Below are 17,039 nucleotides of genomic sequence, written 5' to 3'. Positions count from 1 at the left end.
CCCTTCCTCTCTGTAAAAAATCAATAAAATGTATATTTTTAAAAATAGAAACATCAATGACGAGAGAATCATTGATTGATTGCCTCCTACACGCCCCTCACTGGGGATGGAGCCCACAGTCCAGACATGTGCCCTGACCTGGAATTGAACTGTGACCTCCTGGTTCATAGGTCAATGCTCAATCACAGAGCCACGTCAACTGGGCTTGTTTAATTTTAATCATGTAAAATATGGACATATTTCCAAGTCTAATCTACAAAACAAGATATAGTCAAATCTATTCCTGTCCTTTGACTTGTTCTCTGGGAGGTGAGAGAGAGAGAGAGAGAGAGAGACAGAAAGAGAAAGAGAAACATCAATTGGCTGCCTCCCACACACACTCTGACCAGAGATGGAACCCAAAACCTGATCCAGAATCAAACTGGAAACCCTTCAGTGAACTGGAGGATGCTTGACGAACGGAGCCACACTGGCCAGGGCAGGAATCATTTTTATTTTACTTAAATTTTTCACATTTTTTAATTTAAACAGATAAAAATATGTTATATCTTTACATGTCTTTATTATATAAAGATAGAACACTATACATTTCTCTACCTTGTTTATTTATTTAACAATATATTTTGGAAATTTGTTATAGAGATTCCTCAATTTTTTTTACAGCATTGACTTTGATTCCATCATACTGTTATTGTTCTGTTTGTTTTTTTTAATAATAATGGTGATACTGTTTTTTGTGTGTGTGTGTCTGTGTGTTTTTTCATATATTTTATTGATTTTTTACAGAGAGGAAGAGAGAGGAACAGAGAGTTAGAAACATTGATGAGAGAGAATCATCGATCAGCTGCCTCCTGCACACCCCCACTGGGGATGTGCCCGCAACTAAGTACATGCCCTTGACCGGAATCGAACCTGGGACTTTTCAGTCCGCAGGCTGACACTCTCTCCACTGAGCCAAACAGTTTCGGCTGTTGTTGTTTTTTTAAGAGTGGAATGGAGAGTGGGAGAGGGAGAGAAACATTGATGTGAGGGAGACACATCAATTGGTTGTCTCCCACATTTGCCCCGACCAGGGCCGGGGACAGAGCCCTAGACTGAGGTACGTGCCCTAGACTGGAACTGAACCTGGGACCCTTCAGTCCTGTGGCCAACACTCTATTCACTGAGCCAAACCAGCTAGGACTAGGCTTGTTTGTTTTTTTAATTAAAAATTTTAATGTTGACATTATTGTAGGTGTCCTCCTCCTAAACCCCTCCTTTCTTCACCTCCCTCCCAGCATATTGTTTTATTTTAAATTTATAGGTACTCCAAGTCTTTTCTATCTGGTCCTTTTTATGTAGTTATTCTCTCTCTCTCTCTCTCTCTCTCTCTTTTCTTTTAATGTTTTCTTAGTTGACTGGTGTTTAGAAAGGTATATTTTTATTCAGTGGTTATCTTTATATCAATGCCTTTATGTAAATAATCCTAGTCTCTTCCACCTCGCTGAGGCTTCCTAAAAGGCTGGTTTGGCTCAGGGAGCGTTGGCCTGTGGACTGAAGGTCCCAGGTTTGATTCCCGCCAAGGGCAAATGCCCAGGTTGTGGGCTCAATCTCCAGTGTGGGGTGTGCGAGAGGCAGCCCATCAATGATTCTCTCTCATCATTGATGTTTATATATCTCTCTCTTTCCGTTCCTCTCTGAAATCAATAAAAAAATATATATCTTTTAAAAATAAAAGAAAAATATCTTCGGGAGAGGATTAACAACAATTACAACAAAATACCTCATCTCCTCTTAAGTCCTCCACCAGGGCTGGAGGGTTTAGCTGAGTAAAGAGTAATTCTTTAAAAAAAAAAATTACATATATATATATATATATATATATATATATATATATATATATATATATAAACATCAATGATGTTTCTCTCTCTCCCTCTCCTTTCCTCTCAAAAATCAATAATTTAAATATATATATATATATATATATATATATATATATATATATATATATATCAGTGCACAAAATTTGTGCACTTGAGGGGGTGGCTCAACTCAGCTTGCACCCTCTCATAGTCCAGGAGCTCTCAGGGGATGTCTGACTGACCCATGGGCCTAAGCCGTCAGTCAGACATCCTTACTTATGCCATGGACATGGGAGAAGTTCCTCGCCACCTCCATTGCGCTCACCAGCCCTGAGCCTGGCTGCATTGAGTGCCTGCCTCCAGGTGGTCAGTGCACGTCATAGCGACCGGTCATTCTGCTGTTTGTCAATTTACATGTTGGCCTTTTATTATATAGGATATTTTAAAAGTCCTAGCTGAAAAAAATAAAAGCCCTAGCAGGTTTGACTCAGTGGATAGAGCATCGGCTTGTGGAATGAAGGGTCCCAAGTTTAATTCTGGTCAGAGGCACATGCCCAGGTTGTGGGCTGATCTCCAGAGTGGGGTGTGCAGGAGGCAGCCAATCTGATTCTCTGTTTCTATCTCTCCCTCTTCCTTCCTCTCTGAAATTAATTTAAAAATACTAGAGAGAGAGTGAGAGAGACAGAGGAAGATATAAACAAGTGGACGAATATACCGTGTTCATGGATGGTAGCATTAACATCATTAAAATGTCCATACCACCCAAAGTAATCTACAGGTTCAATGCAATCTTTATTGAAATAACAATAGCACATTTCACAGATCTAGAACAAACACAAAAAAATGTATATGGAACCAAAAAAGACCCAAAATAGTTGCAACAACCTTAAGAAAGAACACAGTTGGAAGGGTCACAAAACCAGATATCAAGTTATACTACAAAGCCACTGTAACCAAAGCAGCCTGGCCCTGGCACAAGAACAGGCACATAGATCAATGGAACAGAACAGAAAGCCCAGAAATTGACCCCAGCCATTACGCTCAATATTTGACAAAGGAGGCAAGAGCATTCAATGGAGTAAAGACAGTCCCTTCAATAAAACGCTCTATCCACTGAGCAAAACCGGCTAGGGCTCAGTGGATAGAGCGTCGGCCTGCAGACTAAAGCAGCAGTTGCCAACTGGTGGTCTGTGAGGTTCAAAAAGTTGACAAACCACTGGACTAAAGGGTCCCAGGTTTGAATCCGGTCAAGGCATGTACCTCGGTTGCACACTCCTTCCTGGCCTGGGTCCTGGTCAGGGCATTTGCAGAGGCAACCAATCAACTTGTTTATCTCACATTGATATTTCTCTCTCTTTTTCCCCTCTCTTCCACTCTTTCTAAAAAATCAATGGAAAAATATCTTAGGATGAGGATTTCTTTTAAAAATTGCAATATTAAACCTTTACATTTAAAACATATATAATAATAAATGGTTTTGGTAAAATTGGACAGATACATGCAAGAAAAAAATTAAACCAGACCACCAACTTATACCATACACAAGAATAAACTTAAAATGGATAAAAGATGTAAATGTAAGTCATGAAACCATAAAAATTCTAAAAGAAACCATAGGCAGCAAAATCTCAAACATCTCTCATACCAAATTGCTTACAGAGACAGCTCTTAGGGCAGTGGTCGGCAAACAGCAGCTTGTGAGCCACATGCAGCTTGAGAGCCATGGCTTGCCGCTCTGTTGACTAATGAGTTTGCCGAAAGGTTCCAGGTTTGATTCTGGTCAAGGGCACATTCTTGGGTTGTGGGCTTGATGCCCAGTAGGGGGCGTGCAGGAAGCAGCCAATCAATGATTCTCTCTCATCATTGATGTTTCTATCTCTCCCTTTCCCTTTCTCTCTGAAATCAAGTAAAAAAAAAATAAAAAAATAAAAATAAAATATATATATATATATTTTTAATTTTATTATTTTTTTTTTAAGAGAAAGGATTGCTGCCCCACTGGGGGATTTTGGACAGCAGACCCGCTTCCAGCTGTCAGCCCCTTTAGGGATAGCCTCAGAGGCAGAAAGCTGCCTCACGCCTCACCCACGATCACACCTGCCCCGGGACAGCCTACACTGGGTGACTGAGTCAGGCAGGCAGGCTATGAAGGCAGCTGATCCATGTCAGCTGGGCTCAGGACATTCTGACAGGCAACGCTTGCTCCAGAGCTCCCTGCTAGGTTGGCTGGCAGAGGCTTAGGCAGGCCTCACTGCACTTGGACTTCTCCCTCTGCCCAGTCCTGCTTTCACCCACTTCCTTTCACGGGTGTCGATCCCTGATAAACACCTCTCTCTCCATGTCCACTTCCAGAGACACCTGTGGAGAGCTGTTGCAATTTGGACAGGCTCAAGCCTCAGACTGATGAGAGGGCACAGTCCAGCTTGGAGGGCAAAGCCCTCCCAGCACAATCAGAGCCAATAATCAGAGCCAACCACTGGAGCTGTAAGCTTGAACCTACGGCCCGAACAGGTGGCCCCTCGTGTCTGAGTGATGTGGGCTTGATAGAGTTCAGGTGCATGTAATTGAGTAGGATCAGAACCCACGAAAATGTTGTAAACATCTTGACCATGCCCTTACTTTGCCTCATGGAATCTGGCTATAAAATAAAGACATGGCCGAAACCAGTGTTGCTCAGTGGATAGAGCCTCGGTCAAGGGCATGTACCTTGGTTGCAGGGATATCCCCAGTAGGAGGTGTGCAGGAGGCAGCTGATCCATGTTTCTAACTTTCTGTCCCTCTCCCTTCCTCTCTCTGAAAATCAATAAAATATATTTTGAAAAAAGGTGCCCTGGGCTGAGTATGCCATGGCCGTGCCAGCTCACCCAACACCTGATCTGTATGAACTTATTGAGAAGAGATTTAAATAATTGGTGGAGAGTAGAGAACATAAAAATTAAGTGACAAAACAGGACAATTATTAACTCTGGGGAAACAGGAAATTGTATAGGAAAGAAAAAATAATCGTGTCTTACATATAACAATGTCCACAATGACTATTAAACCAACCAAAATTCTGTTGGCAGTTCAGGGAGGTGGGGATTATGTGTATGGTGGGGCAGGTGATGGGGAAAGAGAGTTAAAACTTTATCTCCCATAGTAGAAAAACCAAGAGGTAGTGCTTAAAACAGAAACATCAAAAATGGCAAACATGGTACCTAAAGATAATGGAAATAACTGTATAGTCATCTAAAAGAGTTGAAAATAGGTGTTTCTGGGAAAATGGAAATGGGGGAAGAGGGACTGCCTTGTTCTTACAGAAACCTGTATACTTGGTATTTCTTCAAACTATGTGCTTATATAACTTTGTGTATAAAAGAAGAGCATATACCTCCCGATGGCAGGCACTGGGAGTCTTATTACTGTAAAATTCCCAGCCTTCTGCACAGGGCAGGCGCTCAAAGAGTATCTGTTATGTGAGTAACTAACCAGAAGTCATTCCTCTACTTGAAACTCTAAATAGCTCCCCATAGGGCGCGGCAAGCAATTAAGGTCTAGTGAGGCCCCGGGGGACGACAGGCAGGAACTGGCCTCTGCAAGTCCTCTCCCGGCCTCTGCCTCAAGCCTCTTTCAAGTGCTCACATGTCCATGGTTCCTGCCTCAGGAACTTTGCACATCTGTTCCTTCTACCTAAAAAGCTCTCCTCCACCATCATCTGGCCCTCTCCCATCAACCTGCGGGATTTCAGCTCCAATGTCACTTCCTCCAGGAAATTCTGTCTCCCACCGTCCTCTCTTCACCAGCCTGATTGGGCCATGGGGGGGGGGGGGGAACCAATCCCAGGGTCCCAAAGGACTTTGCAAGCCATATTAAGGCATTTACTCTTCATCCGGAACAGAAGGGGAGCCACCAAAGCATGGTCAAACGGAAAAGATGAGATCTGAGATGCTGGTAGGTCCGAAGGGTCAGAAAGAAGTATGAAAAGCAGCAAGCCCTTTACTTGGTACATAGATGAAGCTGGCTCAGCAGTGACCTCATCCCACTTAGCCAGGGCACCTTCACTAGTTCCCTCTGGTAGTCTTTTCCACCGGGGTCTCTAGTGATGGTTTTAGTGGGATATGACCAGATACTTTAAAATAGTACATATTTATTTCAAAAAAATAAAACTTGCATAGTAAACCCATTATTTCATCAGCTTTATTGTTTAGGGCAAACGAATGAAGTTGATAATCAATTTATTAGTTAAAAATTGGGGGCCTCTTCTCAAGTCCAACTCACCAATTGCCTTGAAAATCCCTCCATGCCTTTTTTCTGTAAATACTAGCACAACTTTCCTGCCCAGAATAGGTTTCTCACACACACACACACCCGCTATAGAAATTCTAGATCCTCCAAAATTCTATACCAGGAAAGTGGCCTTCAGTTAGAGCAGGAGATTGGCATAGTGGTTAAAAGCCAACTCTTATGAGATGCAAAGTTTAGGCTCTGGTGATAATGAGGCGTCAGAGTAAGTTCATTAATTGTAACAAATGCACTCCTCTTGTGTGGGATGCTGATAGTGGGCAAGGGGGTATATGGAAACTCTCTGCATCATGTTTATAAAATGAAGTCTATTAAAAAAACAAAAATCAGCCCGGCTGCTGTGGCTCCGTGGTTGAGAGTTGACCTATGAACCAGGAGGTCAAGGTTTGATTCAGGTCAGGGCACATGCCTGGGTTGTGGGATCCCTCCCCAGTAGGGGCCCTGCAGAAGGTAGTCAGGCAACTGATCAGTGATTCTCATCATTGATGTTTCTATCTCTCTCTCCCTCTCCTTCCGCTCTGAAATCAATTAAAAATATATATTTAAAAAGCCAAGGCTTAGAAATTCAATTCTTAGCTAGCTGTGTGACTTTGGACAAGTTACTTAACTTCTCTGGACCTTAATTTCCTCATCTAGAGAGGAATAGTAGTGCTTACCTTTGGATTGTGGTTGGAATGAAATGCCATCTCGCATGTAAATGTACTCAGGAGCCCTGGCTGGCGGCGCTGAGTGTGGGTGTAGTCCAGGGCACTGAAAGGTTGCCAGTTTGACTCTGGTCAGGGCACATTCCCAGGCTGCAGGCTATATCCCCATCCCCAGCAGGGCCGGTGCAAGAAGTAATCTATCAATGTTTCTCTCTAACATCGATGTGTGTCTGTCTCTCTCTGCCTCTCCTTTCCTTTCTCTCTAAAAAATTAATACTCAGTAAATGCCCAGCATACATTAAGCCCTCCTCAAATGTTACCTGTTATTTTCACGAAAACGGGGAGGCAAGAATATCAAAGGACTTCCCCTGCTTGTTTATTCATTTTTGGTGCTTAAAGCTTTTTGATGGTTTGGGTGTTGGGAGGATCATTCTCATCCACACCACGGTGAGCTGGCGGGGGCGGATGCTGCGAATCCACAGGGTCCCGGGCAGGATTCCCCGCGGCCGGAGGGTAGTGCGGGGACTGCTCCATCGTCGCCTTAGCAACCTCCACCCCAGGCCTGGAACCGGGTTAGAGAGCCGCTGGGTCCAGAAAGCGGGTCTTCCCTGGGGAGCTCCGGGGGCCAGGCAGGCGCTGCTCCCCTCCCGCCACACGGTGGCGGCAGAGAGCCGAGCCCACGTCCCAGCGGGGAGATGGGGACGCAGCGCGCCATCGGCGGGGCCTCCCGGGCCGGCTCCCCGCCCCGCCCGGTCAGGTCACCTGCCTCCGGGCCCAGCACACCGCAGGGTCTGAGCTCACCCCGCGGGGCCCCGGATTCCCCGTTCTAGGCCGGGCGCTCCCAGCTCACGTGATGCTCTGCTCTCCACCCACGACTGCCCCCGGGGGCGCCCCGCTCAGCCCCGGCCCGGCCGCTCCCCAGGGCGCCCGCCGGGGAGGCGGGAGGGGGCGTGAGCTCCGCACCCTCCGCCGCCTCCTGCGGCTGCACCTTCCCCGGCTCCTCTGAGCGCCACGGTCCCCGCCGCCCCTAACGCAGGCCGGGGAGGTGGATTAGGGTCGGGATGGCCCCGCGGACCCCACGGGCGGACGGAGCGCGCAGGGGCGCGGCAGGGGCGGGGCCCGGGCTCCGGTTCCCGGGGCCGCGGCGGGGCGGACGGCGCGCGGGGCGCGGGCCGGGGGCAGGACCAGGTCTGCCCGGGGAGCGGGTGGCCGGGGAGGGGGTGGCCCCGGGGAGCGGGTGGCCGGGGAGGGGGTGGCCCCGGGGAGCGGGTGCAGGAAGAGCGGGCCCGCTCGCCCTGAGAGCTGAAGGGCGGCCCGGGCTTGAACTGCGGTTCGGGGCCCACAAGCGCGAGGGGCCGGGGAGGGGAGGGGAGGGGAGCGGAGGGGGGGAGGGGAGGGGAGGGGAGGGGAGCGGAGGCAGGAGCCCCGCCTGCTTTCCGGCCGGTTCTTGGGGTCCGCCAGGAAACACTGGGACTGGATCTGGAGGCCGTAGACTGTGCAGAGACCCCGGGGTTTGTGTCATCGCGCTCACCCCCCCCCCCCAAACACACACACACACACACACACACACACACACACATTCCAGAGCTGCTCGGGCTTGTCCCCCGATGAGGCCGCCCGCTCCTCCCGCCGCCGCTGCAGGGCGGGCAGCCCGGGCCCCGCAGGCTCCGTCTCTCCAGGGCCCTTCCTCATCCTCATCCTCAGGTCCAACAGCCGGGGGAGGGGAGGCTCCGGGGCCAGAGCCTCCTCTGCAAAGACCTGCAGGCTCCTGTCCTCTTCTAACCCTGCCTCGCCGGGGCCCCAGCAAACCCTCCTCTCCGAGCGGAGAGTCGGAGGGGTCACCGCGGGAAGGAGGAGGCAGCAACTGCAGTCTTTGCAGGAGGACGCGACCTTGAGGGCCGAGGGGGTGCGGTCAGCCCCTCCCTCCAGCCCCATAGCCGGCTGAAGCTCACTTGGGAGATAGACTGAGGCTCGGAGAGTCTAGTCTAGGGGTGTCGAACTCAATCAGAGAAGGGGCCAAAATCTAAAATCCAGCCTAAATCGCAGGCCGAATGGTTTACTGAACAGTCATAAACTGTCATTGTGATGGAAACTCAGCGGAGTGCAGTGATGACAGCGCGGTGCGGGCCACATTGCAAGGCCTGGCGGGATGGATTTGGCCCGCGGGCCTTGTGTTTGACACATGTGGTCTAGTCAGTCCATTGTCTCCTGCCGTGCTTGCTCTGCTGAGGGACCTGGGAAACCCTCTCTGCCGGCTTTCCCCCTCAACATTTTTCCTTTTACACCAAAGTAGTTCATGCGTCGTATTTAAAAAGTTAAGCCTTAAAAAATAGATTTAAAAAATGAAAAACCCTCATCTTCACTGCTGAGATAGCTAAGGTGTTGAGTAGCCTTCCAGCACTTCTTTAGTTTATATATTTAACATTTAAATATACATATAAAAGGGTCACACTACACATTTCATCTTGCAACTTGCTCTACTGTGGACATTTTTCATGTCATTATAGAAATACCTTATTTTTAACAAGTTTATAATATTCCAGAATATAGGTACCCCAGAATTCATTCAGTCCTCTACTGATAAGTAGTTTGTGCCTTGTTTATAATAATCCGCATGGTGTTTTATTTTAAATTAAAACTATGTGCTGCTGAACCCGGTTTTCTCAATGGATACACATGTGTCAAACACAAGGCCCGCGGGCCAAATCCGTCCCGCCAGGCCTTGCAATGTGGCCCGCACCGCGCTGTCATCACTGCACTCCGCTGCGTTTCCATCACAATGACAGTTTATGACTGTTCAGTAAACCATTCGGCCCGCGATTTAGGCTGGATTTTAGATTTTGGCCCCTTCTCTGATTGAGTTCGACACCCCTAGGATAGAGCATTGGCCTGCGGACTGAAAGGTCCCAGGTTCGATTCCGGTCAAGGGCATGTGCCTTGGTTGCTGGCACATCCCCAGTAGGGGTTGTGCGAGAAGCAGCTAATCGATGTTTCTCTCTCATCGATGTTTCTATCCCTCTTTCTTCTTCTCTGTAAAAAATCAATAAAATATACTTAAAAATAAAAATATGTGCTTATTTGTAAACATGTTAAAATCTTGATAAAGGCAAAAATAATGATACAGACAAAATTCATCATGTTCCCATCAACCGAGACAACGCCTTCATTTTGTCAGTTGTACTTTATGGGACACTATGTCAAATACCAGGCTCAGCAAGTCACAGAACAGCAAGCTGAGGTTTGGAGAAACGTCTCCAATGAGGCTTGCCCAAGGTCACACAACTAGGAAGTGGCAGAGCCAGGACCTGAGCCCAACTGTGTCTGACTCCAAGCTCTCCTGGCCGCTTGCGGTTAACATTGAGGTGTATGTCCTTCCAATCTTTTTTCCTATGCAACGGGACAAAAGCACTCACATGTAAATATGCATGGCCTTTCCTGCTTCCCAGACTTAGCTCAGGAGCCTGAGGAGAGCGGAGGGAGAGGAACAAACCTAAGAAAGAGTGCAGTGACGGGAGGGATGTCCTCCCAGGCCCACTCAGGAACAGCTGGTGCTCAGGGAGGGGAGGAGGGAGCTGGTGGTCTGGGCTGTCAGGAATTGTGGGGAAAGGAGTTTGGGGCGTGGAACTTGGAGGAAGAAAGAAGACGTAGGAGGATGGTGAAAGGATGTCTTGCTGTGAGGTATGCCGTGGAAAATCCCTTCGCAGCGTCCTCCAGGGTCCTTCGTTTCCTGTCAGTGCTTTTTGGAGTTAGATCGATTTCTTTGGGGGGAAGAGGGAGCAAAAATAAGAGCAATCGGGTTCACATGCATTTTGTATAATAGTTTTGCTTTTACGAAAATGACAGCCTCTGTGGCTTTGCTCACGGAAACCTTCCACCTAAGACGACCTGCCTTTCCCCCAGTCTTTCTGTTTCCTCCTTCCTCTAAGCTCCACCCCGCACCCCTCCTATCAGCCCCAGGTCTTTGCAAGTAAAGCCCAAATTAGGACATGTGATTGGCCTCTCGACTGGCGATCTGGTAGGCCACATGAAGAGGGACTTTTGTTATCACCAGAATCTCTCTCATGACCAGAAACTCTCTGGTTTGCTGGTTTTCTAAATCTCTTGGTGTCAAGCTGAGGATTGTGCACCGGCTACCAATCCCAGGGGAGGTCTCTGAAACCTTCTAACCCATTGCATCTTGTTATCTGAGTCCAAGGAAAACACAGGTAGTCAAGCTCTGGATGGAACAATACTCCAGCTATTCGCAACCCTTTTCATCTTCATGGCACACAAAACCTAATTACTAAAATTCTGCGACATATCAAAAATATATATTTTTTGCAGATCTGACAAAAAAACAAAAGGTATAATTTTGTTTCATTCATACCAGATGGCTATTGTTGCATTGGCTCTTGTCATTGACTTTAGAGAGGAAGGGAGAGGGATAGAGAGACAGAAAAATCAATGATGAGAGAGAACCATTGATCAGCTGCCTCCTGCACACCCCCTACTGGGGATGGAGCCCACAACCCAGACATGTGCCCTTGGCTGGAATCGAACCTGGGACCCTTCAGTTCGCAGGCCGACGCTCTATCCACTGAGCCAAGCCGGCTAGGACCTCTTGTCATTTTTTAATTTGACAATCTAAGGGACAAGAGGTCACTGCCTATGACTAAATAGTCAGGTCTTGCATGTTTTAAAAATTCTTGGAGCGCACCAGTTTGCCTGACCAGCACACTGGTTGAGAATCGCTGCTTTACTCACGTAGAGAAGAAACAGAGCAAGATCAGCTTCAGGTCCAGCCAGTGTGCTCAGTGGCTGAGCATCGACCTATGAACCAGGAGGTCACAGTTTTATTTCTTATCCGGGCATGCAGGAGGCAGCTGATCGATGATTCTCATCATTGTTGTTTCTAGCCCTGCCTTCCTCTCCCCTCCTCTCTGAAATCAGTGATATGTGTAAGATTAGCTTCTTGGGCATTGGTCCCTCCTGGCCAGGGATCTCTCCCGGTGGCTAACACAGAGCAGTTTGCCTGTGCTCACCTTTCCCTGCCGCAGGGGAAGGCCCAACTTCGTCCCTCCCGGAAAACAAATACAGCATCGGGGCTGGCCAGATACTGTGTGACTGACACACGTTTTAAGCAGAAACAAAAGAATACCCATTGCACCTAAAAACCAAGGAAAGATATTCCCACAGAGTCCAGCCCAGGTTGTATGGATTCTGTCTTTTGGTTAGGAAGTGTTACAGGCCCAGGGCCCACTCCTATGCAGCAGGGTGGGGTGGGTGGGGAGGTGGGGGGTGAGGTCAAAGGACTGTTGAAATGAAACTACCCTTCTAGGCTAATATGATTCTTTTTAAAAAAATATATATTTTATTGATTTTTCACATACAGGAAAGGAGAGAGATAGAGTTAGAAACATTGATGAGAGTCATCAATCAGCTGCCTCTTGCACACCCCCTACTGGGGATATGCCTGCAACCAAGGTACATGCCCTTGACCTGAATCGAACCCGGGACCCTTCAGTCCCCAAGTAGACGCTCTATCCATTGAGCCAAACCGGTCTCGGCGCTAATATGATTCTTGTTTCCCTCTCTGCTTTGGATACTAAAAAGCTTTGAACTTTTCCACTTCTTGATGTCTATTTTTCTCTTTGTTCCAATTTTCATAATTTCTTTCACCCTTAGAAAATGTTTTATTATTGCCGAGGCTGGTTTGGCTCACTGGATAGAGTGTTGGCCTGCGGACTGAAGGGTCCCAGGCTCGATTCCGGTCAAGGGCACGTGCCTTGGTTGCGGGCACATCCCCAGTGGGGGGTGTGCAGGAGGCAGCTGATCGATGATTCTCTCTCATCGATGTTTCTGACTCTCTATCTCTCTCCCTTCTTCTTTGTAAAAAAAAAACAAAAAAATTAATAAAATATATTTAAAAAATAAAAGAAAATGTTTTATTATGGAAAATTCCAAACATACATAAAAGTAGAGTGAACATAATCCATTGCCCTGCACCTGTCACCTGTCTTCCTTAAGTATCAACAACTGCCAATCTTGTTTCATCTACCTCCCCAATTTTCCCTGTCTGGAGTATCATAAAGCTAATCCCAGACATTATATCATTTCACCCAAATTATTTCATCATATATCTTTAACAGGGCCTTTTCCAACGTAACTATCATACCCAACAAACTTAATAGAGTTCCCAAAAGTCATTTAATACCTAGTTTATGTCCAAATTTCTTTAATAATTTAGTTCGTTTCAATTGAGATTCAAATAAGATTTATACAATACATTTCATTCAGTTGGTATGTCTTCAAGTGCCTTTTAATCTGACAGCTGTATTTTTCTTTCTTTAAGCAGGCTACTTATTTGTAAGAGAAATCAGAGCACGTGCCCTGTAAAGACTCCGGTGCCGGGAGACTGGGTTGACTGCTTCCTGAGGGGGTAGTTTACCTGTTCCTCTGTCCCTTGTGTTTCCGGTATGCTGCAAGTTAGACCTAGAGGCTTGATTAGCCTCCGGTGTAATATCTTTGGCAAGAATATCTATTAGAGCCGAAACCGGTTTGGCTCAGTGGATAGAGCATCGGTCTGTGGACTGAAAGGTCCCAGGTTCGGTTCCGGTCAAGGGCATGTACCTTGGTTGCGGGCACATCCCCGGTAGGGGGTGTGCAAGAGGCAGCTGGTCGATGTTTCTCTCTCATCGACGTTTCTGGCTCTCTATCTCTCTCCCTTCCTCCTCTCTATAAAATATCAATTAAAAAAATCAATAAAATAGGTTTAAAAAAAGAATATCTATTAGAGATGGTGCTATGTACTTATTATAACATTACATCTGGAGGCATATAGTATTTCATTGAAACGTTTTTACTGATTGATCCATGGATTCAGGACTCTTAGCCAGCTCTCATCATTATAAAATTCCCCTTCAACTTTTTATTGTTTTTTAGCACCCACTAATGATCCATTATTTCTTTTTTTTTATTTTATTGATTTTTTTTACAGAGAGGGAAGGAGAGGGATAGAGAGTTAGAAACATTGATGAGAGTGAAACATTAATCAGCTACCTCCTGCATACCCCCTGACTCGTAATGTGCCCACAACCAAGGTATGTGCCTTTAACCGGAATCGAACCTGGAACCCTTCAGTCTGCAGGCCAATGCTTTATCCACTGAGCCAAACTGAGTTCAGCTGTAGGTGTTTTTGATAATCCCATTTGGCTCTCAGGCTGCCCTGTGTCCGCATCCTCCGGGAGGAGTGCAGATTTCGCCAGGATGACTCCAGCCTCAGTCCAAGAAATCCCTAAGGAGAATGAGAGGGAGCAAGAGGAAGGGAACAGGAGAGGGATTCCTCTGGTCTCATGTCAAGAGCTCATGAACTGAAGTTAGATGGACCTGCCTCAAACTTGCAGTGAGATCCTGGGAAAGTCACCTCACCTCCCGAGCTAGTTTCTCACCTGCAGGATGGAGACTACTGGTTTGGCTCAGTGGATAAACCATTGGGGTCCCGGGTTCAATTCTGGCCCAGGGCACGTACCTCGGTGGCAGGCTTGATCCTGGGCCCCCGTTGGAGCACCTACCTGCGGGAGGCAACCAATCAATGTATTTCTCTCACATCAATGTTTCTCTCTCTCCTCCTTCCTTCCACTCTCTAAAATTCAATGCAAAAATATCCTCAGGTGAGGATCAACAACAACAACAACAAAAAGACTAACCTGCCTGCGTTGTTGGGAGGACCACATGGAGTTGTTGGGAGGACCGCATGAGATGTGGATCTAGAAATGCCCACTTCAGTGACAGCCCATGGAGGTGCTCAGGAAATGGGAGTTAGCTCGATCTGAGTGAAAATCACTTTCTGAGCTCCCACCAGCTGTAAAGTCACTCCCAATTGTCTCCTGTCACTTACGGGCTGTGTGAGGCCTGGCTTCAAGCCCAGCTTTGTCAGAAAAGCGCTGCCCTAGCCTGTCTGGCTCAGTGGATAGAGCGTCAGCCTGTGAACTGAAAGGTCCCAAGTTCGATTCTGATCCAAGGTACATGCCCGGGGTTGTGGGCTCGATCCCTAGTAGGGGCCTTGCAGGAGGCAGCTGATCCATGATTCTCTCTCATCATGGATATTTCTATCTCACTCTTCCTTCCTCTCTGAAGTCAATAATATAGATAGATAGATAGATAGATAGATAGATATGTATGTATATATATATATTTTTTCTTTTTTAATATAAATATATATATTTTAAGTGCTATTGTGTAGAGTAAGCCTCTTCCTCTCTGAGACTTGGATTCCTCCACCTGTGAAATGGTCAGATTAGGGTCCAAATCCAAATGCCCCCAGGAGACCGAAGCCGGTTTGGCTCAGTGGATAGAGCGTCGGTCTGCGGACTGAAAGGTCCCAGGTTCGATTCCGGTCAAGGGCATGTACCTTGGTTGCGGGCACATCCCCAGTAGGGGGTGTGCAAGAGGCAGCTGGTCGATGTTTCTCTCTCATCGATGTTTCTAGCTCTCTCTCTCCCTTTCTCTCTGTTAAAAATCAATAATATATATATATAAAAAATATATACAAATGCCCCCAGGAGGAGCCAGTAACAAGTGGAGTGGGCAAGGAGCTGAGACAGGAGGGGGTGAGTGGTGGGGATATGATGAGCATGCCTTATGTAAGAGAGGCTGCCACTCCATTGCAAAATGCGAGCCTAAGAGTAATGGCAAGTTATATGAAATATTTAGTGACCTGTACGGACCAAACAAAATAAATGTGAAGCAGGGCTAAGAGCATGGGCACTAAAGCAGGAGTTCATGTGCCAGCTCTACCACTTAATAACTGCGTGTCCTTGAACAAGTCATTTAGCCTCTCTGTACCTCACTTTTCTTATCTGTAAAATCGGAGTAATTATTGTACCTGCTTCACAGGATTGCTGTGAGGATTAAATGAGCAAGGATGGGACTAGGGTACAATAGAGGTTAATAGAGTGAGGTTAATGAGGGTGCATTTGGGTGCAAAACTTAAGAGGGCACCAAAAAAATCTCAACATTCAAGATAATTAACATTTCATGTAATATTTTATTTTATTTTTTCACGTACTATTTTAAAAAGTGAAAAGTAATTAAAAAAAAAAAAAAGGTGGTTCTTTCTCTTGGGAGCCTTACCTTTCCCCTTCTGCCCCCACCACCTCCCCATCCCACTCATTGCCTTGGCCTTTCTCTCTGAACTCCAAGGGCCCTTCTTTGCTTCTGTAACCTGTTTCCTGAGCCTATGCAGCCCAATTGGCTAACTTCTACCACCTCTGCAACTTTCTAATTAAACTTTCTCTTATAATTTGAAAAAAAAGTTATGCATAAGAAATATCCATGATGATGCTGAAACCAGTTTGGCTCAGCAGTAGAGTGTTGGTCTGCGGACTGAGGGGTCCCAGGTTCGATTCCAGTCAATGGCATGTACCCTGGTTGTGGGCACATCCCCAGTAGGGGGTGTGCAAGAGGTAGCTGATCGATGATTCTCTCTCATTGATGTTTCTAACTCTCTATCCCTCTCTCTTCCTCTCTGCAAAAAAAATAAACCAAAAACAATAAAATATATATTTTTTTAAAAAGAAATATCCATGATGAACAAAAAATATCAACATTTGAAGAAAGACAGAATCTGACCTTACACTGACCACTGACATAGCCTAACAACTTCATGTTAGTCCTGGCCCTGTGGAATATATATATAATGAGCATGTCTTTTTTAAAATATATTTTATTGATTATTTATTTATTATTTTTTATTTTATTATATATATATATTATCGATTTTTTACAGAGAGGATGGGAGAGGGATAGAGAGTTAGAAACATTGAGAAACATCGCTCAGCTGCCTCCTGCACACCCCCTACTGGGGATGTGCCCGTAACCAAGGTACATGCCCTTGATTGGAATTGAACCTGGGACTCTTGAGTCCACAGGCCGATGCTCTATCCACTGAGCCAAACCAGTTAGGGCTACATTTTTTTTTTTTTTTTTTTTTTACAAAAGGAACACACACACACACACACACACACACACACACAGAAACCTTTCCAAAAGAAGCAACTTGACAAGGTCCAGAGAATGATTTGCACGGAGAACAAGAGAACTGCAGTAACCCAAGTTTTGTTCCTTTGTTTTTACAATCACTGGACTATCACTGTTGATTTCAGATCTGCTATGTAACCGCAGAAATATGGGGACATGAACACTCCCGAAGTGAGCTTAATGATTTTGACCTGCTGTGAATTCTCCAACTAAAGGCATATATTGGGTCTAGTAATAATTAATGTCGTTTTAA

This window comes from Pipistrellus kuhlii, unplaced genomic scaffold (assembly GCF_014108245.1).
Source record: "Pipistrellus kuhlii isolate mPipKuh1 unplaced genomic scaffold, mPipKuh1.p scaffold_m20_p_2, whole genome shotgun sequence".
In the NCBI taxonomy this organism is placed as follows: Eukaryota; Metazoa; Chordata; class Mammalia; order Chiroptera; family Vespertilionidae; genus Pipistrellus; species Pipistrellus kuhlii.
Note: the sequence above shows the minus strand (reverse complement) of the source record.